Source organism: Simochromis diagramma, unplaced genomic scaffold (genome assembly GCF_900408965.1).
Source record: "Simochromis diagramma unplaced genomic scaffold, fSimDia1.1 OVJJ01000685.1, whole genome shotgun sequence".
Classification (NCBI taxonomy): domain Eukaryota; kingdom Metazoa; phylum Chordata; class Actinopteri; order Cichliformes; family Cichlidae; genus Simochromis; species Simochromis diagramma.
In genome coordinates, this window is record NW_024387477.1 from 15,197,904 (window position 1) to 15,222,414 (window position 24,511).

The window sequence follows — 24,511 nt, forward strand, 5'->3', positions numbered from 1 at the left end:
GAAAGCATGTTTAAATGGCATTGCTTAGTTTCTTTTTTATGCTCATCATCTAGAGATGACAAATGGTAAACAGAACTATGTCCTCCTCATATAATACTGTTGCCAGGTGTGAGAAAATCCAGCTCTGATTGTTAATTGACTCAGCGCAGATCTAGTGCTGTTAGCCCGACTGAGATGAAGGAAAGCGTTCATCTGTTCAACTGAGCATGTGGCAGGAGTGACTCATTTGTGTGGACAGCCTTCACGCCACCTTGGGCTCACATACAGTTTGTGGACGGTATGCAACACGTGCAGTTCTGCAGAAGCTTTACCACAGATGTTCTTTCCAATTATCCCCAAACATATGGAACCAAGTGGATCTTTTATTGCTGAGCAATTTGTGCTTCTAAGTATAGACATTGTTAATTACATTAAGCACATTTTAGCAACATATTTTTAACTGTAAATACTGTACTTACTACAACAGACAATGAATGAGGAGCAATTGGATGTTTTGAGGGCAGAAAGAGGTCACAGAAGCAATTACAGCATCCCAAGGTTACCATAGAAGCCATGTGTCCTGTCATCCACGGAGCCTAGTGGGACGGGAACAGTGTCACATAAAGTTATTGTGAAATAAAAATTCAAAAGGGGACATTTTCAGCTCAGAGTGACAGCACTGAAGTGTTTCTGTTAATGCTTTAACATCATGTCACGTTCAAAGGTTTCATGACCTTGGTTTCTGTATTTGAAATGATGCTCAGGATTAACAGTTGCTCTGCACATTAACTAATTAAAGTTGATGATAATTATAAAGGGGATTAAGCCGAGGTAGGAAAGGGACAAGATAAGGATGAACCAGTGGTAATAAACAGGATCTACAGGCTGAGCAGGTCTGGGAAACAGCATCTAACTGGCCAGGAGTGCTTATGGTAAGGGCAAATGATTGCCTCAGGTTTGAACAGAATGCAGATTAGTGATTGACAGTCTCTTAATGCCGGACAAGGCTGTAGTCTCTGTAGAGTGAATTCAACCGGAAGACTCCAAAGCAGCAGACCACCATCTCCTCTGCAAAACGTGCAGAGAATAGTTAAAAGGATTACCAGCTTCTTGCTCTCCTCCAGTCCTGCAGCTGTTTCACACGCAAGTTACAGGCAGGGCCACACTTCAGCTTGCATCAGTGATCTACCTTAGCAGTTCACTGGATGTCTATGAGAAAAACATATCAGTGTTGGAAGCACAAGGGTAATACTTAACTGATCCAATATATTGTTAAATTGAGAAAGATAAAAGCATTTTTTTATGAAGTATGATCTAAAGTGTTCATGAGCTTATACAGTATTTTCTACTATAAGATAGCATCTGTTTTTAATGTGGTGCCATGTAAGGGCCCGAAGATCACAAGCGTTCAGTATTTGATTTTCTGCCTGATCCCTTGCGCACAGAGATTTCTCTGAAATCTTTAAATCATATTATGGCGCCTAGATGATGAAATTTCCAAATCCTTTGCAATTTCATTCTACAACAAGAATTATTTATTCATTTACACAGTTTCCTTAAGAATTTTTTTCTCAAAGAGTCAGACTTTGATGCTGAAAGCTTGTCCAAGCTTTTGGTATCCCTAACCCTACTTTATTAAAATATGTTTCTGGCATCTAATTCAATAGCAGCACATATTTTGTCTATTTTAAAAACTGGCTATAACATTAAAAGGATCATTTTTATTGGGCTGGAATAAAACCCTTTGAGCTTGGGTCATGACAGTGATGATATATGGCAGAGAAAGGAAGGATAATACATTCTTAGGAAACTATTCAACAGAAAGAACTTTCAAGAATTTAGAAATACAACATATTAAGCCTTGAAGACGTAAATGCCACAGCCACTGAAATATTGGTAATGTGCCTTTATGTGCATTTGGAGTAATATTTTAGTACTCACTGTGTGAAAAAGATGACACAAGTGTTAAATGCGAGTGGGCCTTCTGTTTCAAAGATGTGAGAAAGAATAAAGAAGAAAGACATTGTTAAGATGCCTGCTAAATATAGCAATGCTCCTTCACTGGTCCCTGAAGCCAATTTTACACAGTCTGGAGCAGTGAGCATCACGGCTGCGCCTGCCTCCTTTTCATCAGGGAGACATCATTTACATAATGAGACGCTGCCACGGCAACAAAGCCCCAATAAGCATGGAAGTCGTCAGTCATGGGTGGAGGATATCGAGGTGGCTTGCTTAGATGCACTGAACGCAGCGCTGCAAACGTGCATGCTGTGACCCAGACAAAGAAAAATGCATGCTGATACACAGCTCATTATAAAATGAAAAAGGGAAAGGCAACAGTAAATTAGTGCCCCCTATTGTTTTTTTTTTAATAAATTTGTAATTTGGATAACATTTTATTAGTGCTTCTAACAATTCAAAAGTATATGTAAGGTTTAGCTCCCGAGCTCTTCATAGATTATGTTGCCCAGGATTATATAGTGAAAACCAGTTAAAACTAGCACAACACTGACCAACCAGAGTGGTAGAATGCCCTCTCCGCATGAAATCATCATCACGCTAATAGCCCGATAAAATCATATAACATAAGAAGGAAAACTTTACAGTTTAATGGGCAACTTTTACTCTTAATTGTGAATCACAACATTTTTTCCAGTACTTACCAGAAAAACAGCCACAGCCAGAACATCTTCCGATAAACTGCCCTGAAGTTAGTCTGGCATTGACAGACAAATGCAAAATAGTTTTCATCTTCTCAGTTCAGTTGAAATCTTCTTCAGGGTTTATTAAAGGCATAGGCCGCATGTCCCTGGGATGTTACTGGACAGCTCAGCTACTAATCAGAAAAAGAACCAAAACAAAACAGAGATGATGTGAAATAGCTGAAAAGGGTGGATAGAAATTTGAAAGCAAGGGGAACGAGATCCATTCTGTAAGAGTAACATGAAGTCTCACTGGAAACACGAGGGCTAGTCTTAACACAAAGTCTTTTCCAGGCATTCCTGACACAAACCATAGCACTTTAAGTACTACCCTACCAGAAACTTTTGTACAAGCTGCGTTAGGATTGGATACTTGATAATGTGGAAACGGTTAAAACTGCTTGAAAGCAAACAGCGTGGTGCTACAGTTTCCCCACCGTTAACCTCATAGTCAATGGACATTTAGCCAGGCGGCAGTGTGATTCAGTTTCCTGCCTTAAAACTTTTTTCTTTGTTTTGCCAGATGTCATTAGAGATTCTCTGTACTGAATGATCACATCGTTTTCAATGTAATTAGAGGAGACAAGTCTCTGCCTACACTGCAGCACTGAGATAGAGAAAGACAAAAGAGATGGAGAGTTAAGAGAGAGAGACAGCGGGAGAGAGAGAGAGAGAGAGAGAGAGAGAGATGGCAGTCAGTGATCTAACAGTAATACATAACAGCAGAACTGGCCAGCATAAAGAAGATGAACAGTGCTGTAGGCGAGATGAAAAGGTTACGTGCAATAATGCCAAAATATTTCAGCTTTGCTTAAAGGTTACAGTGGAAAATTAGGACAAAGACAATGTTAAATTGCTTCAGTTCCTTTGGTTACTGGGGGACCTTGCGCAATATCTTATAGTAGCAATGTCACCTAAAATAAAGCTGATTCCAGTTTTATTTAATTTTATATTTCTAATCAGTAATAGATGTGTATAGTTTCAGAAGAGCCGATGAGAACACCAATGCGTCCTGCACAATGCTCTGCAGTTGTGTACCCACTCCTTTGTGTTCCTGACCTTTATGTCATGTGTTTGCTGTGCTGTGTAATCAAGTGGTCACTTGTTTCCCCTGGTCTTATAGAACAAAGACGTGACTCTCGCACCAACATTTAGAACATGTTTGACAGAGCAGGAAATAAACTGAAATCCCCAAACAGCAGAGTCAGAAATAGCTCTTGTTTTCACATGGTACAAGTGTGTATGTGTGTGTTAATGCTTTTTATGTCTGGTCTGCCAGAGTTATCTTAGGATTTTGCAGGGCTTTCTCTGTTTGGCTATACTCTGTAAATCAGAATTGACAGCATCTGGCGTCAGTTTATGATGTAGATTTAATGTGATTTTCTTTCATGTTTGTATTGCACTGTTAAAAAAAACATCCTAAAACAACGGTAATATTCCGGCAGCTGGGGCGCCAAAATACGACCGTGAAATAACAGAAAATAACTGTCCCATAAAAATACGGTTATTTCCAGTAATGAAAATACAATTAGTTGCGCTAATTTGACATGGGATCTCGCCTTTTTCAAGTGCCGCTAAACATTAAATCAGGAACATGTTAATGTAATTAAACAATGAAACCATCTATAAATAGGAAAAAAAAAAAAAACATCTTAAAAAAAACGGTAATATTCCGGCAGCTGGGGCGCCAAAAATACGACCGTAAAATAACAGAAAATAACTGTCCCATAAAAATACGGTTATTTTCAGTAATGAAAATAGAGTTTGTTGCGCTTAATTTGACATGGGATTCTGCCTTTTCCAAGTACTTTTAGACATTAAATTAGGAACATTTTTACGCGATCAAACAATGAAATTACCCATAAACAAGGTCACTGAATGTGGAAATATGAATCATAATACGTAAATGTACAGAAATATACAGTTAACAGTTGGTTTAAATAATAATTGATTGCATGCCCTGGGACAGACTGACAGAGGCGAGGCTGCCATATCGCACCATCGGACCCTTTGGCTATCACTAGTAGGCGGTAGGTGAAGAGTCTTGACCACGGACACAACGACGGAGAGTGTCCGAGCCGGGGCACGAACCGGCAATCTTCTGATCACAAGGTGAACTGCCAACTCTTGAGCCACGAACGGCCTAGCTAGCAGCGATAATAATACTTATGTGATGTAACACAAGCTTATAGGGATCATGTTATATACTTTTCCATAGAATTACATTTGAATTCAACAGTTCAATCTTTCAGATAACGGACAGATATTTGTGAGATCAGGATACATTTGTGAATGTATTTTAACAATCTAAATATGCATATGTACAGACAGATACATTTAATAATCATGACAATTATGTTGTATTACATTACAGTGATTTAACGTTAATTTACATTCAAAATGTGAAGTCAAAGTCTATTTAGGTAACTTTAATGATATTCTAGAAGAACAGAACATTACTGTAAAATGCAGTAAAATACCTGCATATTAGGGTTTTTTCCTACGGTCGCAGCCATACCCGCGACCTTGTTGTTAGTTCACATTCATTGGCCGATGCTTAGCGTCATGTTATTTATATTAATTGCAATTCCTACCTCTACATTTCTTTTTCAAAATATATAATTAGCACAGCGTGTCCGTGCAATGTTTTACATTGTAGCATGCAGAGAAACCTAAACAAAGAAGCTCACGGAGAGAGATTGAGCTTGTTATTTAACCCCAAGCTGGTAGGGGGAGCTCTTTAATAAAACACTTGTGGTGCTACCATATGCCTCAAGGTTCAACAACAGCACAACAGAAGTCACTCATGGTACAGCACTCTCTCTACAAAACAACAACTGTCAGTGACGCTGCACCACGGCGTAAACACAACATTCAAGATATCAGTTTAAAGTAACCATAAACAATAAAACAAGAACATCTAAACAGCAGCACATGTCCCAAGGCATGATGGGAGACATTTCTGGATGTATTTTTACGATCTAAATATGCATATGTACAACAAAATATATTTAACAAACAAGTAAATTGTGTTTTATTACATTTACAGTGATGTTATGTTATTTTACATTTGACGTGTCAGATCACAGTCTACTTATGTAAATGTAATGATATTCTAGAAAAACAGTACACATCTGTAAAATACACAGTAAAATCATTCGACATTACTATTTTTTGGAACAGTGTGTGATAGTATTCTGTGTATTGTACTATGCACATACAGATCAATATACAGCCTGGGTAGAAGACTGTTGGCTTTTCAGACACATTTGAGCAAGTAAACATTTAAAAAAAATTACCTGAAAATGTGACACAGAATCAATTAGAATTTCAATGAGAGAAAAAGCTGATGTTTTTCATGGAAAAGTAAGAGTAGTCTACATCATTCTTTATTCTATATTATTCAAATATAGAAATGTTAGTGTCACAGGATTCAGAGTAGGTGCTAATGATTAGGGAGACTTATTTAACTCCATGTCATCAAGTGTTTTTTGTGCTGTTAAAGTGTGTGATGTCATCTACCAAGACCTAAGCTGCTCCACGAGAACTTCAGGGAAAAAACTGGTTGTGGATGCTCGCGAGATTATTAGTGTTTCACACGACTGCCAACTTGTATAAATACAAGAACATACATTTTGATGAAAAAAGTCTGCCATAACTCAAAAATGGCATCTCATCTGTAGGCAGTTGTCACAACTGATGGTGTCAAATTGGATACATCTTTAATTGTAAAGAGGTTTTACAAACAGGAAAAATTATTTACAATAAGAATGTGCTCTGGACAGATGAATCAGTGACATAGTTGCTTTGAAATGGTAGTATTTGGAGTTGCTTTGCTGACTTGGCGACTGGGGAACATTATGTGATTTAACTGTGAATTTCACATCATATCAAAAAAGTGCTTAAACTGTAAGTATACCTTTGATCCTAAGCACCACTAGCAAATCCACCCAGGGATGGCTCAAGAAGAAGAAATGAAGAGTTATGGAATGGGTAGTCAAAGATCTGAATTCTGCTGAACTGTAGGATATTTGAAAGAGAGCAGCACATGCAAGCAAAAGCTCAAACATCTTAAACTGAACTGAAAACATTTTGGAAGGAAGAGTAGCAAACCTTTTCAAAAGGACCATTTCCTGGTGGATGAGGCTGAACTGGCTTCAAAAGCTGAGGATGTGCTTACTTTTTCTGAAGAGGAATTTTACATCTATTGATACTTTTGCTAAATAAATCTTTGCTTTGTTCACTATATGTGCATTTTAAAAGAAAACATTATCTTCCATCTATGTGTTACACAAAATTAGCTGACAAATAAGGTATAAAATAGGAGACTTTCACAGGTTCCAATTTTACAGATTTCTTTATACGTTGAAATCTAGATTTGGACAAAATAAAAAATTGGAAGAAATCCCCTTGAACTCTAATACTAATAATGATTAAAATGATCAATACTCAAATATCAGCTCTAGTGCTAGCATCGCTAAAAAAAAAGAGAAGACAAAAATGCATTCAGAGAGTTGGCATCTTACGAAAAAGTGAATTATGGTTTATTAGATAAATTGCATCAATATGATTGTATTTGGTCCCCCTTTACAAGCTGTCTTTCTGTAACTTGATGGACAGAGGCGTAATGAGAGAGTGGTGGTGTGGGGATTGGTGTGCGAAGAAAGAATAGGATAATCTCTCTTTGTATTTTTATTTTTTTTTAAATTATTTATTTATGTATTTATTTTTTCAGTTCTGTTATTGAAGTTTAAAATGAAATAAAAATTGCTGATGATAAAAAAAAATGCATTCAGAGGACATGAAAACATTCACATACTCTCTCACGGTTACTTTATTCGGCACAACTGTTCAACCATTTGTTAACACAAATATCTAATCTGCAAATCGCATGGCAGTAACTCTGAGCTTTTCCGGTAAAGACAACCTGCTGGAAAAAAAAAGCATCAGCATGGGAAATAAAGGTGATTTAAGTGACTTTAAATGACTTAATGGGCGTGGTTGTTGGTGCCAGATGAGCTACTCTGAGAATTTCAGAAACTGCTCATCTACTGGGAATTTTCCACACGAACATTTCTAAGGATTACAGAAGATGGTGCAAAAAAGACAAAAAATATCCAGTGACGGAAGTTCTCTAGGCAAAAATGGCTTGTTGATGACAGAGGAGAATGAACAGACTGCTTTAAGACTGTAGGAAGTCAACAGCAACTCAAATAACCATCTGTTACAACCAAGGTGTGCAGAAGAGCATCCCTTTTCGCGCACCATATTGAATCTGAATTAGTTCTGCCTTGTATCAGTGGGTTATGCTCACGGCGATGATAAAATGGTTTGGAGAATATTTTCTTGGTACACTTTGGATTCCTTATTACCAGTTTGAGCACTGTTTAAATTTGACAGCCTACCTGAGTATTGTTGCTGACCATGTCCGTCCCTTTATGACCACAGTGTAACAATTTCATGACATTAAAATCAGTGTACTCCAATGGCTCCCCACAGTTACAAAATCTCAATCCAGTGGTACACCTCTGGGATGTCATGGAATGGGAGATTTGCATCATGAGTGCACAGCAGACAGATTTAGAGCAAATGTGTCATGTTTTCATGTCAATATGGACAAAAATTTCTGAGGAATGTTTCCATCAGCACCTATGGATGAATCTGTGGATGAATCTATGCCACGAAAAATTAAGTCAGCGCTGAAAGCAAAATTGGTAAAACTTTTGAGGTCTACCGTGGATGGAAATATTGAGAAACAAGAACATTTGTAGATTCACACATGATCCTAGTTCCACAGGATTACATCATGCTACCAGTAAAAACAAACAAATCACTTAAAAAAAGTGATTTATACATTTCATTCTGTCTTTTGGTATCAAGTGCTGAGATGAGCCTTGTGAACGATATAAATAAATCTGATTGTCTCCCATGCTTCTGATTTGATGCATTGTGTATGTTGGTGTGTCTGTTCAGAGACTGTACTTGAACCCTGTGGGCTTATTTGGTAGGAGGAACAGAATGTGTTGTTAACACTGTGTGGAGGCAGTCCTCACACTTTCGCTAAAATCATCACACCCATTAAAAAAAGCACTTGCATGGCTTCTCAGCTGTGAGACACTAGAAAACCAAAAAATAATATAAAAGTAATATTTTTGTCTGTCAGGTCACTAAAAATGACTGCCATTATTATTGTTTCTTGCTTTTTTTAATCTTAAAAACAAAACAAAACAAAAACATAACTGTTGGCAGTTATTGTTGAATGAAATATAAGGACTTTCTGTTAATGAACATGTATGTTTTTTGTTACAGATGTACAGGGCTGTAATGCATTGACAAAGCAAATGTTTAATTATAGTAGCAACTGTAAAAATGGTTTTCAGCTGAATCTATTAACTCTTTTGTTCATTCATGGGTCTTACATTATGATTTTGTTCCCTCACAAATTGGGAAATGTTCAGGCATGATGCACACAACATGCTCTACAAATCCACAGTTTCTCTCTGATGAATATGTTATGTAATTTTACATAGTATAGACGTGTATAGGTTGTGCTTGTGTGAGTGGGTGGGTTGATTCTCAACAATTTATGCTTCAAAGCTCAGAGGCACAGATGGCTGCTCAGTTTTGTTGTTGAGTTGCTCTACCGGTTTCTTGTCTTTGGCTCTGGGTTGCCATCCTGTCTTGGCCTTGGCAAAACAATAGTACCCACCTACTCATACAATCCACATTTACACACGTGCATGCACGCACACGCATACACACACACAAACACAAGCACAAACACATACTTGGAAGTATCTGGTCTTTACCCTGCAGGCTAATCAAGCTGCCTACTCTGTAATAACCACCAACCCTGCTGCATCAAGTGACCTGACCCCTGCCAGAGTCCAATCCAACATGCTAATCGCTGTGACAGGCAACTTAGCTCAGCAGTTTTTTCATTAAATTTAATAGAACCATGTTGTTTTGCAGAGTTGTGTATACTGTACCCAAAATACACAGTAAGAGAAACTTAGCTTAAAAATCTCAATGACACAACTTACCTTCATAATCCAATAATGCAACTTTATCTCCTGAAATGATATGATTTTTTTCCACATATTTATTTATTTATTTGCTTATAAACTGTAATGTTTATAAAGACTTTTGAACCTTTATAATCTTTCTCTTGCCACTGAACTGCAATGTTGGAAGGGAGTCCCAGTCCCTTATTGAGTAATTAGCCATTACCTTAATAATAAAGCACAAATTACCCACAGATTGGTAGCACAAATTGAATAAAGGAAGCGGTGCAAATTTGCCCTGCCTAAACCTGGCCCTAGCGATCCACAGTTTATACCGAAGAGAGAGTTGAATGATGAAAAAAGTGGAATTTATCGTTGTGCAGTTGATGACTGCTGCTCCGGCACTTCTCATCCTGCTCTGAATAAGACTAAAAACCCTAGTGGGATGCGTATGTATTTGCATGTGTGAGCAGCTGTGTAGCAGTGCAGAAGTATTTTATTTAATCATCTCTCTATTTGCTCTTCTTTGTAGCACATTTTTAGACAGATAAAAAGCTGAGTGTGTACTGAAGGCAAAGCAAAATTCTTTCAATACACCTTACAGATGGAATGTGTGCACACAGAAATGCACACGCATGCTTATACTACACTGTAGCATGACGTGCAACATGAGACATGGTAGTATTATGCAGCGTAAACACAGTGCAGTGGATTAATTATCACATGGCTGGGGTACCTCTATTAAAATCCAATAGGCTGCTATTGTATTTAGCTTGCTGATAATGCTAATGCAATATGAAATGTTCTCCCAATGTAGAGTATGTTTTCTCATTTTCATGCTTCATACAATCTATGTATAGATTCAGTCTGTTCTGAAGTCCTTTTTTTCCTGCATTTCAGTTGTTCATTATTTATTAGCTCCAATTTCAACATGATCAGCTCAGTTTCTCTCGTGCTGGCAGAGCAGGGCAGATACACGAGCACACGAGCGTAATGCAGTGCAAAAAATGACGTAGACGACTACGTTGTAGACTTTACCGGGATTAAATTGAGGACCACAATTCTAACTTTAGTCTTGCACACTGAAGAAGATAAACGCCAAGTGTTCTTTGTGGAAAGGACTTTACATTTGCAGGCTTGTTCTGGCTTTTCCCAGACAGATGAGCTTCACATAACTGAAAACTTCTTAACAGTGAGTTCTTACATCACACACACTTGTTGACCACACATTCAGGAGAATACCAACAATACACTGAAAGCTCCACAAACACAGTAATTGTGGCCTCCCCTATAAATTGGGAATCAAAGCACAGTCATAATTACAGTGCTGTTTTTTCACCAGCTTTTCCAAACTATTTTGAGCTGAACTTATTAAAGCTGTGCCGCCACTAATTAAGTTGTTTGTCTTTGCAAAGCGATCTCTGCCTGCCCACTGCTTCTTACTAATAAGTAGTTGTGTCATGGCACCCTGTCTACTGATTGAAGAGGCACGGAAAACAGAAAGGTGGAAGAAAAATGACCCGACAATGGCAGACATTCATTAAAGCAGTGTATGTTTTTATAATTTTGTTCACACTTTGAACTTTGAATTTAATACACTGAATGTTGCTTTGTTTGCAGTTTTTCATAAAGGTGAAACTGCATCCTGCCAACTTACAAGTCTGCAGGGAGCTGTTAAGAACACTGATCATGGCCAGATACAATAAATTTTTGTCAGCTTTTGTTATAGTTTATTGGCCTGTGTGCACACCAAGTTTATTTCCTACAGATGGGGATGGTGAAAACTGAGGTTCCAGCTTTTATTTTGAAAGCTTAGAGATTGAACCCTTACTTCAGAGTATGTAAAAGCAAACCCTTGGAGGCAGAGGTTGTGTAAGCCAGTATAGAAATAATTACTTCACCATCTGCTGTATCTGAGCAATGTTGAGACTGTTGAGAGGTCTCATGTTCCTTCATGTCATCTAATACACAACTTGGAGCAAGACAAGTAATTTAAGCTTGGTTTGCAGACATTACAGAGAATACCGTGGGGCAGCGTGCATGTCAGACTCCATAATCATATGAGGAGATTCTGTCAATGCCTGTATGCATATTATATCAATGCATGTTGTGTAGTGTGAATATTTTAGCATCAATTAAGTGACAGTTTGTAAACATGCAAAATAATCTAGGCACAGCATCATTTCTCAGTTTCCCAGAAATGAAGCCAAGCAGCACAGGGTGAGAAACAGACTTTTTGAAATGAGTTCCAGTTTAAAAGCAGTAAATTATAAACGTAGTTATGAAGGAATGCAGAAGAAAACCAACATAAGGCACAAGATTAAATTATGTTTGCATGTGAGTAGCACCATATGGTGGTTTACCCTTTCTGTACAAGCTGCGTGACTGCTAATATAAGTATGCTCAAAGTTTGCATGCTAGAGGCCCATGTATGCGGTCTTGTGAGGTTACTTCGTGTGACTCTTCTAGCTGGAGGCTTTCTCGCTTTCTGTCTCTCCTACTTTGAAGCATGCCGTGGAGTAGGAAGCTGTCTGCACCAGCAGCAGTCTGATTGGTGATGAATGTCTGGACAGATAATCTGTGACTGATCTTGCCATCTATCTGCCCTCCAATTTAACCCTTTGCACCTAGGGAAATTAACAAGCATAAAAAACATTCATACCTACAGTATTCACAAACTGATCAGGATTAAACACATGTAAGACACACAGGTAAAATCAAGCCTTGAGTTTGAGTAGGGTTGACTGCCTCATTTACTTGTATTCTGATGATAGTCTTCAGAAGTGGACATGTCGCCAGTCTGCAGGGCTAACACATAGAGACGGACAACCATCTACACTCACACCTATAAGAAATGTAGGCTCCCTAACCTAGCCCCGTATATGTCTTTGGATTGTGGGAGAAAGCCAGAGAACCGCAAGAGAGTCGACACAGACACAGGGAAAACATCCAAACTGGCTTCAAATTTAGGACCTTATTTTTGTGAGCTGACAGTGTCAGCCACTGAACCATCATGCCACCCTAATACAGAGATAATTGTAAATAAAGGTCTGCATCTATTGTACAGTAATGCTGCAACTTAGAAATGGCGGTTACTTTCCAGAACTGAAATAAAAACTATTTAAAGAAAAAAAAAAACCCCAAACAAACAAAAAACACAGTAGATCTCATTTTAGCTAAGTAATATGGACCTTTAAAAACCCCCACTGTAAAACAAGTAGGTTTCAATAAATATTTAAAACTCTTAAGCCCAGTCTAAAATTAAAGTGATGCACTTGTAGACTGCTTTTGTCACATGTAGGTTTAAATCCTTTTGCCTGTCTCTTTCCCCTTCTATTCCTGCCACTCCAACTTACTCTGTTAACACTGAACTCTGTGTAACATACTGTTTAACTCCTCCTCTTCTTTCCTCAGCGACACTTACACTGCATGTCATTAAATTTTATGTCACTCTCCAGGCCAATGAGCTTGTAATATCCCGGGCCAGAAGTTTTATGGTGGTTTGTCTGTGCCGTTGGATGAGAGCTGGATGTTTGAGTGCAGGGTGAGCAATGATAGCTGAGAAGTCCTGAGCCAGGCACACAGGAATTATGTTTGCTGTTAAAATATCAGCTCTCTGACAGTTCATGGCCTGAACCCCGTTTACCTATTACCTCCCCTCTGTCTAGCCCATAGGATATCAAAAACAGTACTTATACAGATTTTACCCAAACGAGAGCAGTCGTGCTGTATAAGAGTCATTACATACAAATCACATAAAATTGCTTAAAGCTACAGGATTCTTGATTACATAGTAAAGACCTTATCAGCTAGGGTTCATCCAATAAGCAGTCTGCAATAAGCATCTAATAAGAGTTCTTCATTAATAATACAAAAATGTAAATTAATTGAAATCATTTATAGTAAATCCTGCACATCTTATGGAAAAAAGCTCCTAAATCATGGATAACTTAAGCTCTCGTTCATTGCTAATCTATGTCTGATATCTGTAACTCCTTTACAAACACAAATGCACACCTTACATCATACCACTTCTGCGTCACTTCAACCCCACCTGTCTTCAGTCTCTTCCATCCTAAACTTTACTTATTCTTATGTCTTGCATATTGCTTGGTCTTCCAACATGTTTCTCTGTGACATCATTCTTTATCACTTTTAACAGGACTTTTCTTCCTGTGTAACTGTTAAGATTTGAACGGTTTTTGGTTGAGAATGCAACACAGTGCCTGCTCACATACACTCAATGCTTGTGGAGCAACAGTAAGTGTAGCAACACAAGAGTGTAGATCCCAGGGTGCATTGGGAGTGCTTGAGGAAATGTAAGCAGCTTAAGCAGTCCATGATGTTGTCATCTCTTCTCAGCTGAGCTCCCAAAATAACAGGCCCTCTGGGTACAGACTGGCAGAGCTGAGCAGGGGACAGTCAACAGACAGACCCAGAACAACCCGGCCCAGATTACACCAGATCAGACCATCCCAGTTACTCAGGCCATTTAAGCTCACACTGGTCATTTTAACTTTACAAAGCAAAAGTTCTTCCAGAGGACTTTGCCTTTACGTTTTATGACAGTTATCACCCCCGCTACTCAGAAATTTGTACAGCTCAGCCCATTTCATAAAAGAGCTGAGTGCAGCAAGCAGTTTCCTGTGAAGCCCTTCATTTTGTTAAATCACTGGCTCACGTGTTAGCCAGTTAACTTTAATGAGTAGGCTTTTGGCCTGTGGCTTGTGTGACTGGTAAGGTAGTCATGGTGGCGATGACAGCTGAAGGGGGATGAACGTGCCGCTCTGTTTCTCACACGTGTATAAGGAAACACATACAAAAACACAAACTGAAACTCAAGTGTAAAGCAGCCCTGGACCATCAAAGCAGCACTACTATGTTTGACTGTTGGTATGATGCTCTCTTTTTTAAAATGCTGTATTAGCTTTACTCCAGATGTAATAGGATGTAAACCTTTCAAAAACTTCAATGTTTATTTTGTTGATCATCAATGGTCTTTACCTTGAAACTTTCCTGTGGATGCCATTTTTGTCTGTTTGTTATGTTGACTCATGAGCACGAAGCTTAATTGAAACACGTGAGGATTGCATTTCTTTAGATGTTGTGGGATCTTTGCGATCTCCCGGATGACTTGTCAGTGCTCTTGGAGAACATTTAGTAGGCTGGCCACTCCTGGGAAGGTTCACCACTGTTCCAAGTTTTATCCATTTGTGTAAAATAGCTCTCTTGATGGTTTGCTGTAGTCCCAAAGCTGTAGAAATAGATTTGTAACCCTTTCCTGACTGATAGATGTCACCGACTTTATTTCTCGTGGCATGATTTGTTGCTTTTTGAGAGCTTTCACTTTGTCATTCAGGTTCTATTTAAGCAATTTCTCGATGAGGTGATTATTGACTTAACAATGAGGGGCAGGGTCACACAGGGCCGGGTAGGTTTAGCCAGTTTTTTTTCCTCTTAATAAATGAAATCATAATTTAAAACCTGCACATTGTATTTACTTGGATTATCTGTGTCTAGTAATAAAATTTGTTTGAGTATGAAACATGTACATGTAACAAATATGCAAAAAAAAGTACAAAATTGGGAAGGGGGTAAATACTTTTTCCACAGCACAATATCTACAAGCCCTCATTAAGTTGCTAAGTGTGTCGGAGAAGGAAAATTCTACACTTCCACTGAGACAGCAGACAGAGAAGAGTGTTTAAGTCTTCTCACTGCCCCTCTTTCTCCCATCTAGGTCATAATATAGGCTATAGGCTCCTCTATGTGTTTTCTAAGTATGGTAACACAGCACGCTTGTCTGTAAATAGGTGATTGGCATCCACTGTCTCTGTGTCAAACACATGCAGTATATGCTGCAGTGTGTGTATTCTCATTCATACCAGTAAATACTATGGGACCAGTTTAAAAAAAAAAAATACTGTGAAACTGGGCTGCTCTGGACTGTATTCCCCCTGATCCTTTGGACACTTGGAGCTGTGTGTGTTCACTGTTTACAGTTGTTGCCAAAGACAGAGAAAATTAATATTTTATTTGCCCTAAAAGTTATATCTACAGTTACACTGGAATGCGTATAAAAATGTAAAGTTGCTTTTTACTACACTGTAAGAGCCAAATGTTCTATTCAAATAAAGTGTTTCCATTAATAATAATAAAATGATTATGGCTTTTAGGACCCCAGTTGGCACAGCAGTAAAACCTATTACTCACTCGTGTCCTGCAGAAGTTACACTTCTCGCAGAGAAGTTTAAGTTTGGCGAGGCATTTGCAATTATTAATGTCGCAGATCGTAATCCATTAAAGGATCTACAAATGTTTGACCACATGTGACACATATGCTGGTCTCAAAGTATGACATCATTGAGGTATTTCGAATTACTCATCAGTGACGGTGATTAAAATAAAGTCAGGTTTCAAACTGCAGTAATCAGCATTTTCCTAAATGTTTCTCTTAAAAGTCTAAGTGCAACAGTCCACAGTACGTTTTAGTTAAAGTATTATCAAGTTATTTTGCTGGGCCAAAAACACGAGTTATTTTAACCCTGGAGAACCCATGGGGTCAAATTTGACCCCATGGTTTCCCTAGTAAACCAATGGGGTCGGATCTGACCGCATGGGTTCTCCAGGGTTAAAACACTCACTGGTTGCTAAGCTGTCGTCATGCGTTTAACTTTGTGCCATGTTCACAGCTTTGCTCCTACAGCCTGTCATCACACCTGTTTATGGCGGAGGTCAGGGGGCAGGTCACTGAGTAGGCTGAAGGCAGGCCAAGAATGAAGAGAATGATTGTGGATGTGGTGCTGATTACTGCTAAAGTATTTGAAGTATTAGTATTTGTGGATGAGCTCTGAAGGTACCGACGTGTGACAGGTGGAGAGGTGCAGAAGTAGGGTTCTATAAATTTTCAAGAAGGTAGTCAGGTCATCGGGTTCACAGAGGCTGCTTATTCTATATTTCTTTCGTTTTTTTATTACCAACAATCATCTGCTTACGAAAAATGTAAGTATGCTCTTAAAATCTGAATCTACTGTTGGTATTTAAATTGAAAAGTAAGGTGACTATTGAACATTATTATACAATGATCACCTTCCAAATTATTGTATATGTACATAACCGTCAAACGTTTTTCCCATAAGAGCAATCTGTGTGTCTTTTTATAGTCCATATACATATTAGCCGGTTGTTGTGTCTTAAGCTGTAGTATGCGTATAGTCTGTGACTATACTACTCTGCATCTGTCGGCCTCTTTCAAATTAGATCGCCTCTACCCTGAAAGAGATCTTTCATCATTTCTTCCCTTTTATACACAATCCTCTGTGGCTGGTGAAAATCAAGCTAGCAGCAAGAAAGGTCACGGAAAAGCACTGCTGCTCACTTTAGTGATTGGAGTTCCTAACCATTATCACTCAACTTTGCTGCCAAATTTTACTGTGCTATATGCTACATGTCATACATGCATTTTTTTTTTACAGTTTAAAGACACAGCGACTGACAGTTCATACTAGATAGAATTAGAAGTAAAGTAAAAGCTGAGTGTGTGCAATGGCTACTTTACCCTAATAGCTTTTTGACATATCATGGTAATCAGAGTAACATGAAAAAGTTCAATTAAGGGAATTGTGCTGGAGCAAAGGTGCTTTATGTACTGAACCAGAGTCCCTCTGGGATTTATAGTGTCAAGCCATAATGCGAGTGTTTGTGGTTAGGTCACATGAAGGACAAAGGCATATCCAGTCTGCATTAGGGTTAGACCTGATAGACTGTGGGGAAAGCATCAGTTGTAAGTCTGTGAGAATGATGTGTACCGTTGTAAGCGCCTCAGTACTGATGCCAGTGGTAGCATGTTCATGTTTGCTGGATTAGGTCTGCTGCTCTGACATTAATCAGGGCTGTGACTTTATGTCAGAGCCCTTATCAACATCAGATAGGAAACAGCAGGATACAACAGTTTAAGGAAAACCTGTACTCAAAACAATCTGACGGATCCATGACTCCAGATTGCTGGCAGACAGCTATTGTATTTAAAAAGAGCACCTGGTCTTTTTACCCTTGTTTAAAAATCCTGTTGATAAGTTGTGGAATCAGAAAGCATCTAAAATGCTGTTCTGTTAGGGTCTAACTGTATGTAATGTGTCTAAAGGGATTTAAACTTATTTTCTGCAGCATTGCTGAAGTCTAAAGTTTCCAAATATCTTATGTATCATAATGAAAAAAAATAGTGATACTTTATAATACAACTAATGACTAAGGGTCCTCCTGTAATTAAACGCTATTATATTTATATTATATCACATTTTCCTGCAAATACTGAAAAACAGGTACACTATAACAATTGGGTAACACGCCAGGTTTACAATGCAGGAACTCCAGTAACACTTGAGGGAAGATGAACAACTTTAATAATTGACCAACGCGTTTCAGCCTGTGGCCTTCATCAAGGTCAACACGCCAGGTTTAGACAGGAAACAAAGAAATCATTAATAAGTAATTTTAGGTAGTTCATAACTTCCATTATTTTACAGGAAAAGAAACACAAATTATTATGTAAATAACTTTAAGAATTGCATGGAGAATTTTAGTTAGTGCGTAAGTAATTTTACATGTATAACTAGGGCATAACTTCATGTATTTTATAGGAAAGAAGAAAAAATACTTTATGATTATATTTAGGAAGTCCAAAACTCATTTAAAGTAGTGCCTAAATTCATGGTATTTTACAGGAAGTAATTTTAATTACTGTTTACTTTCTTGGTAATTTTGTGGAAAAACAAACAATATTTCCCTATGTCACACTGTGAGTGCACTGGGGTGTTTGGGGTGTGCGCCAGTAGCTTAACTTTAGCTCTATCATTATAATGTTACCTATACTATTATAAGGCCTGCAAATTTTGATAGTATTTATTTTTTTGTAAGTTGGTAAAGCAGAACATGAAGTCCCTACCATGAAGTGGGTAGGCACACTACATGTAGCTTTTAGGCAAATACAATTACATTCTAATGTAAATTAAAATACATTGAAATTTAATTAAATTACAGAGAAATTATGCTCTTAATTGTTGGCTGTATTATTAATATATAGAAGAAGTGCTCCACTGATCTTGCATTTTTGGTTAACTTGTTATCAGGAATACAGGCTGCATAAATATATAGGATTATGGTTGTCTTAGAGAGGCTTTGAAACACAGAGAAATGAACATAAGGCTGAAAATAGAACAATCATAATATTGTAGAGTATAAAATGTCATCAGATGTCTTCTTGTGTCCTAATAACAGCCTAAAACTTACAAATATTTAATTTACTATTGTACAAAAACAACACAAGTATACCCAATAACAAAAAAAACGTATAGCTCTATCACTGCAGCTATAGTAGAAATGCAGTATAAGCACATGTAGAGCCTCATTAAGTATATTTCAGATAAATTAGGTGTGACTGGCACTTTTTTCATTTTTTTACTCAAAGAATCAAAATCATTTCCTCAAAATACATAGTTTACATTATTTGGTTACTGCTTTGAAAACCATCCTTATTAGCAGTTACACAGCATAATAAAGAAAATCTAAACCATTTATTTCACAATACCTTTGTATGCTACCATGAAGACTGAGCTAGATGTCTTTAGAAAGACAGACACTGATAGCGCAGGAGCTGGAGCTGATAATGACTTTCAATGATCTGCGTAAATTGTCATGGATGCAGTCAAATTTTGGGTGTGATTCAAAACAAAATCTGTAGCTTTACTGATCACTGTGATAGTTTGCCGTGGTGCGTAATTTCAAATCCTGCACTCCTGATGCGTGTGAGTGTGTTTTTGATTTTAATATTATTATCAAGCACCGAGCATACTGGGTTTATTCTTAGTATCTCTTCATCTCAGCTGAATATGACATCTGGCCTGTAGCTGTGGCAATACAACTATAATAACATGAGGGAAGGGATGCTGCATCAAGAATCTTTCTCAGTGCCATTTTCATTGGTCTAGTGCAGTGGTGTGGCATTTGTTTCTAGTGTTTTACTTGGCTTTCTGTTAGGACTAAAGGGCAGCACTGTTAGTACAAACTGACCTATGAAACTGTCAAGAATGCTCATAATTGTCATCACATGACAATTATGATATATGATCAGTGGCATCATTTTAAAGAAAAATGCTTTTCTTTTTTTTTTTTTTAAATAGGAAAGCTGCACATCTGGGCAACATTTTAGGAATAGGTTTAATACAAATGACATTTAAATAATTAAAATATAAAAATACAGCATATTGTAACTAAAATAAGAAATGAAATCAAAGTATACCATCACTGCTGCAAACAGCCTCTGCTGTATAAATATGGCAATCGCACAATTATTATAACAGTATAGCTGATGTAGCTGACAAACATGCCTTGTACTTAAGTTCAGTGTACAAAAGTGAAGTTAACAGCACAGACAAGAACATATACACTTTGCTCTTGTGAACAGTGTCAGCAGCATTTGAATCATGGCACCATGGCATTAATTGTTGGATGAATCCCACTAACAAACTACCCAACTATAAAGTCACAAGAGCTATAATGGAGTAATTAGTGCCTAATTGATACAATAGTTCCTCATTAAACAAGTATCGACCATACTGTAGCCCATATCTCATGGGAAAAACTGCCTCATTTGATCGAACATTGCAAACATTTGCTTTGTTTCTATTCCAGCCGCTCTATGTCTTATCCACTGTGGATGTTGTCATAGCAATTATCTGCAATGCTGTAAGCAGGTTTACTGTTTTGTGGCCTTGGTGCCTGCTCATCAGTGCTGGCTGTTTAAATACACAAAAATCAAACAGCTGTGGCACCATTAATGAGGGAAGAACACAGTAATCTCTCTTTACAGGAGGAAGAGGATGCAGGCATGGGCCAGGTACTTTATTTTCAGCAATCCATTCAGGCAACAGGAATCTATCAGTGGGTGAATGTCTGAATGAAATGAATGAAAGCATATAAAAAATGAAGCTGGAGCATTTTGGTGAGGCTCACCAGTTATTCCTCAAACCCTGCAGTGTAGAATGTTCTGGAAAAGTGTGGCAGGCTAACCAGTGGTTTTCAGTTACAGAAGCACTTTAACATCATGGAGATGACCAACAACTGGTGCTTTCTTTCCCCTCCCTGGAGCTGACATTTCGTCTCACATGATATCACTAAATATTCTGGCAGCTTTTTGTGTTGTGTTAAAAATAGTTGCTGGATAACTGCTATGATGTAGTTTTATTTCATTCTGTCACACTGGAGAAAAGCTTATTTTGAGGCAGATCAGACTAAATCTAGTGTATTTGATTTTCTTGGGAGGTGTTGAGCTGAACCACATTTGTTAGAAACCAAATTGTCACATTTTAAATAGAGCAACAAAAAAAAAAGTTATTTGATTTTTGGGCTGAATTGATGTATTTTAGTAAGCGAGTGTTTTGAGAGTGTTTAGGTAGGCTACCTAGCCTAGGGCAAATGATGAGCAAGATTAAGACAGATGCCTCTCATTGTTCAAATATATAACAAGTTGGAGTGACTGTAAAAAATGTTTCTGTAAAATAAATAAATAAATAAGTATAAGAAGAACTGATCTGATTTGGCTTAAGCTATTTCTGTCTTCATTTCCAATCCCAGTAAACACTGTCAAACTGGCAAAACCCATGTTTTTTGTCTCTGTTTAAGTCTACACTATTCATACATACGTGTGAATGATGCTCACTATTAGTGCCTTAAAATTTAATAGTTACAAGAAATTGCAGTATGACATACAGACTGAAAAACAAAGGTATTTTCTGATGCTATGTTACTTGCCTGTTGTTTAATATGTCCGGATGCCAGTAATCCCTGGAGAAATGTTGTCAATAAATCTACCAGCACCCCAGATCGTCACCTGTTACTGTTTTAAGTGCTCGTAAATACCAGGAAGGGTGTAGATTTCCATTTACCACTTGTGCGTGTTGTTAGGTGTCAGCGTATGGTGAGTGTGGGTGGCTTGATAACACTGAGTAAAGCAGCTGTCTTAAGCATTTCCTGTGTAATTGTAATCCCTCTGATCAGGCTCTCTGTAAACACTAGATAGTAAACCTAGCCTGGAGCTTGACTCAGCATTGGACGCGCACATGTGCACAGTTTTTCCACTTATATTTACTACTACTGGCAGTACAACTACACCTGGACTTATAGTTGGCTACCTGCTGACACACATGTATCTTTTCTTTAAGATCAAAGGAGATGACACTTGATGAAAAAGTGTGGTCTTTTATAGTGGTCCTGTTTTTTAATGGTCACTATCTGCAGGACTTAACATGATAACCCCCTCATCCAGTTTGCACAGATGGTGCAATTTGCCATATTTGTTTATGACTGGATGCAATTCCTGTAAAACGCTCACTTGGGATCAAACTGCGAGAGTGGGAGAACTCTACTCCATGTATCACTTTTTTAAATCCTTCAAGTGCAGTGCCCACATAAGACGGATGGAATGAACCTTTTTTGCTGCACTGCTCTCGGATGACAGCTTTTATCATAGGTTGTGTCAGACGTTACTGCTAAAATACCCCCCCAATGCCCCTTTTACATCTACCACTCTCGCTCACTCTCTCTCTCACTTAATGTGTAGCACTGAAATGTTAGCTAAACTTGCTTTGCCTCTGTAAGGCATTCATAAAAGATACACAACTACATGTCTGGATGGCCCGAATGCATAATTTATGTCTTGGTGTGAAGCTAAATCCTACACTCATCCCTCTTTCTCCCCCTCTCTCTCCGCTGTACTCTTCAACTTTGTAATGGCTTCTGTGTAGTCATAAAATGCTGGTACTGTTGCGTCATCTGATGCCCATCCTATCCTTTCCAAACACGCACACAAAAACACACGCACAGACTCAGAATGTCAACCTGGTAAGAAGTCAGAACCAGAACTGCACTCAGCTGCAGCACTTTGTAGACATAGTTTATTTATCACACTGTCTTTCATTTCAAACATTTGCTTTCTTTTAAAGTTTTAGATTCAACCACCCTCCTTGTAACACAAGATATGCTGATAAATTAGAGAGACATTGCCACACCTGCTTGGAAACCCACCCAAAAAGTTCTCTCTATAGTTAAACTGGCAAAATATTTTTGAACCATAAATAATCAACTTTATTTAGCTTTATGCAAAACAAGGTTTTCAAGCTGTGACATAAAACTACAGTAACTTAATGCACCAGGTAGTCCGTTTCACGGAAACATCTTGGAAGTTGTCCTGGAAACTGTAAAAAGATAGGCACTTTAAAAAAATTCTTGGCGGGGGACTGTATGAAAAATATATTCAATATCAACTACCATATGATAACTTCAAATGATAAGATCAAAAAACATGAAGAGAGCACCACAGATAAAGAACGACTTGAATTTTGAGGGTCTTTGAAAGGCAGTTGCCAAACAAACACATAAAAAGCCCTAGCAGCCAATAGAAAGTCACTTTCAAAAAAATACTTAGATACTTTCCATCTGTGTACCAAGCCTTAGTACCCAGCATAAGATATCAGTAGATGTCAGTAAGAAATGGTGGCTAATAATTTTAGCTATTGTCGAGTCTCGATTATGTCTTGGAACTATATACACATCTTAGTATGATGTATGTGTTCTCTTGTAAAGTCCTACACCACAAGGATTTGGCATCCAAGTAAATATTAGACCCCTGTAGGTTCTTATTTAGCAACGATCTAACAATGGGTTAAAATGCCCTCCAATTAGCAGTGGCAGTTTTGCTTATATAGCACATTTTATTATCACACATAAACGTATTATGTGTAAAGCCCTAACTCTGACTTATCTGTGAAATGGGCTTTCGATAGTTCAAACAGAGGAATAGCAGGAATGTCCTCACTTTCCGTAACTGTCCTGGCTCATAAAGGTAAAACATGAATATAAAAATACACACACAAGCATAGTCTTCACATGCCCCTAGGCCCTTTGGGCAGATGGACTTCCCAGATACTCCCTCCCATGCAAACTGCGGTATGCAGGCTTGTTCAACGTACACAATCACATTTGAGTCAGTCAGCTGTGAGAAACACGAGAGCCAAGATGACCAGAGACAATGAGCTCACCATAAACAGCCGGAATGAAATTGTTGTCGGCGCTGTCGTGCTGTGACGTGGGTGTTACGTGCTACAGCTCCAGTTTGATTTCTTCAAAGTGACAGAGGCCTCAGAAGAGGTAGGTTTTTTTTCACTGTGCTGGCAGACCATCGTCAGAGCTTGTGTAGGATTTAGACAGGGAGACAAAGTGAGGCAGTCACCATTTCCCACTGACGTATTATGCTGGGGACTAAGACTTGGTATAAAACAGATGAAAAGAGGAAAAAAAAGGTGGATCTGTGTTTTACTTTAAACGGTTATTAAAGTGTCAAAACAACAGACAAAAATTCAAATAATTGTGATTTCACAAATGCAGACACTGTTATACAGGAGCAAAGCACCAGAAAAGAAACATTCTTTTTCTGTGTGAATATGGCATCTAGGGTGATGCTGAACATCATATGAACTATTTTGGCAATACTATGACTGATGACTGTTACCAACACCACTTTTAAATGTCCCCATGTGCCATTTTCTACTGGTTGAACATTTGAGAATGTAGCTGGGTGTGTTTGGGAGAGTGTGTTGAGCACATGATGGTTCAGCAGCTGTGATGTTGGCTTATGTAGTAGGAAAGGTTGAGGGTGTGTAACAGCTGCGAATGAACATGATTTGTCAATTGTCACATGACAAGAACTGGAATATGTAGTTCAATTCATATTCTAATAATACAATGAGAAATTAATGGATCTGCAAATACATA

At 38.1% G+C, this 24,511-nt stretch overlaps 1 protein-coding gene and 2 long non-coding RNA genes across 4 annotated transcripts in view; 2 read left to right on the forward strand and 1 right to left on the reverse strand.

Moving 5' to 3' along the window:
* The window catches only part of fgf13a (fibroblast growth factor 13a), a 91,911-nt gene that overhangs the window by 7,064 nt on the left and 60,336 nt on the right, over positions 1 to 24,511 (forward strand). The gene's annotated exons all lie outside the window — the stretch shown is intronic.
* Positions 184 to 16,331, forward strand: LOC120723830. Its single transcript, XR_005693826.1, has 3 exons — positions 184 to 194; positions 3,377 to 3,379; positions 16,220 to 16,331. It is a non-coding gene; the product is annotated as an uncharacterized LOC120723830 (long non-coding RNA).
* LOC120723831 lies at positions 4,668 to 20,597 on the reverse strand. The gene is made up of 3 exons (XR_005693827.1): positions 20,584 to 20,597; positions 18,551 to 18,555; positions 4,668 to 4,824 (listed from the first exon to the last, which is right to left on the reverse strand). It is a non-coding gene; the product is annotated as an uncharacterized LOC120723831 (long non-coding RNA).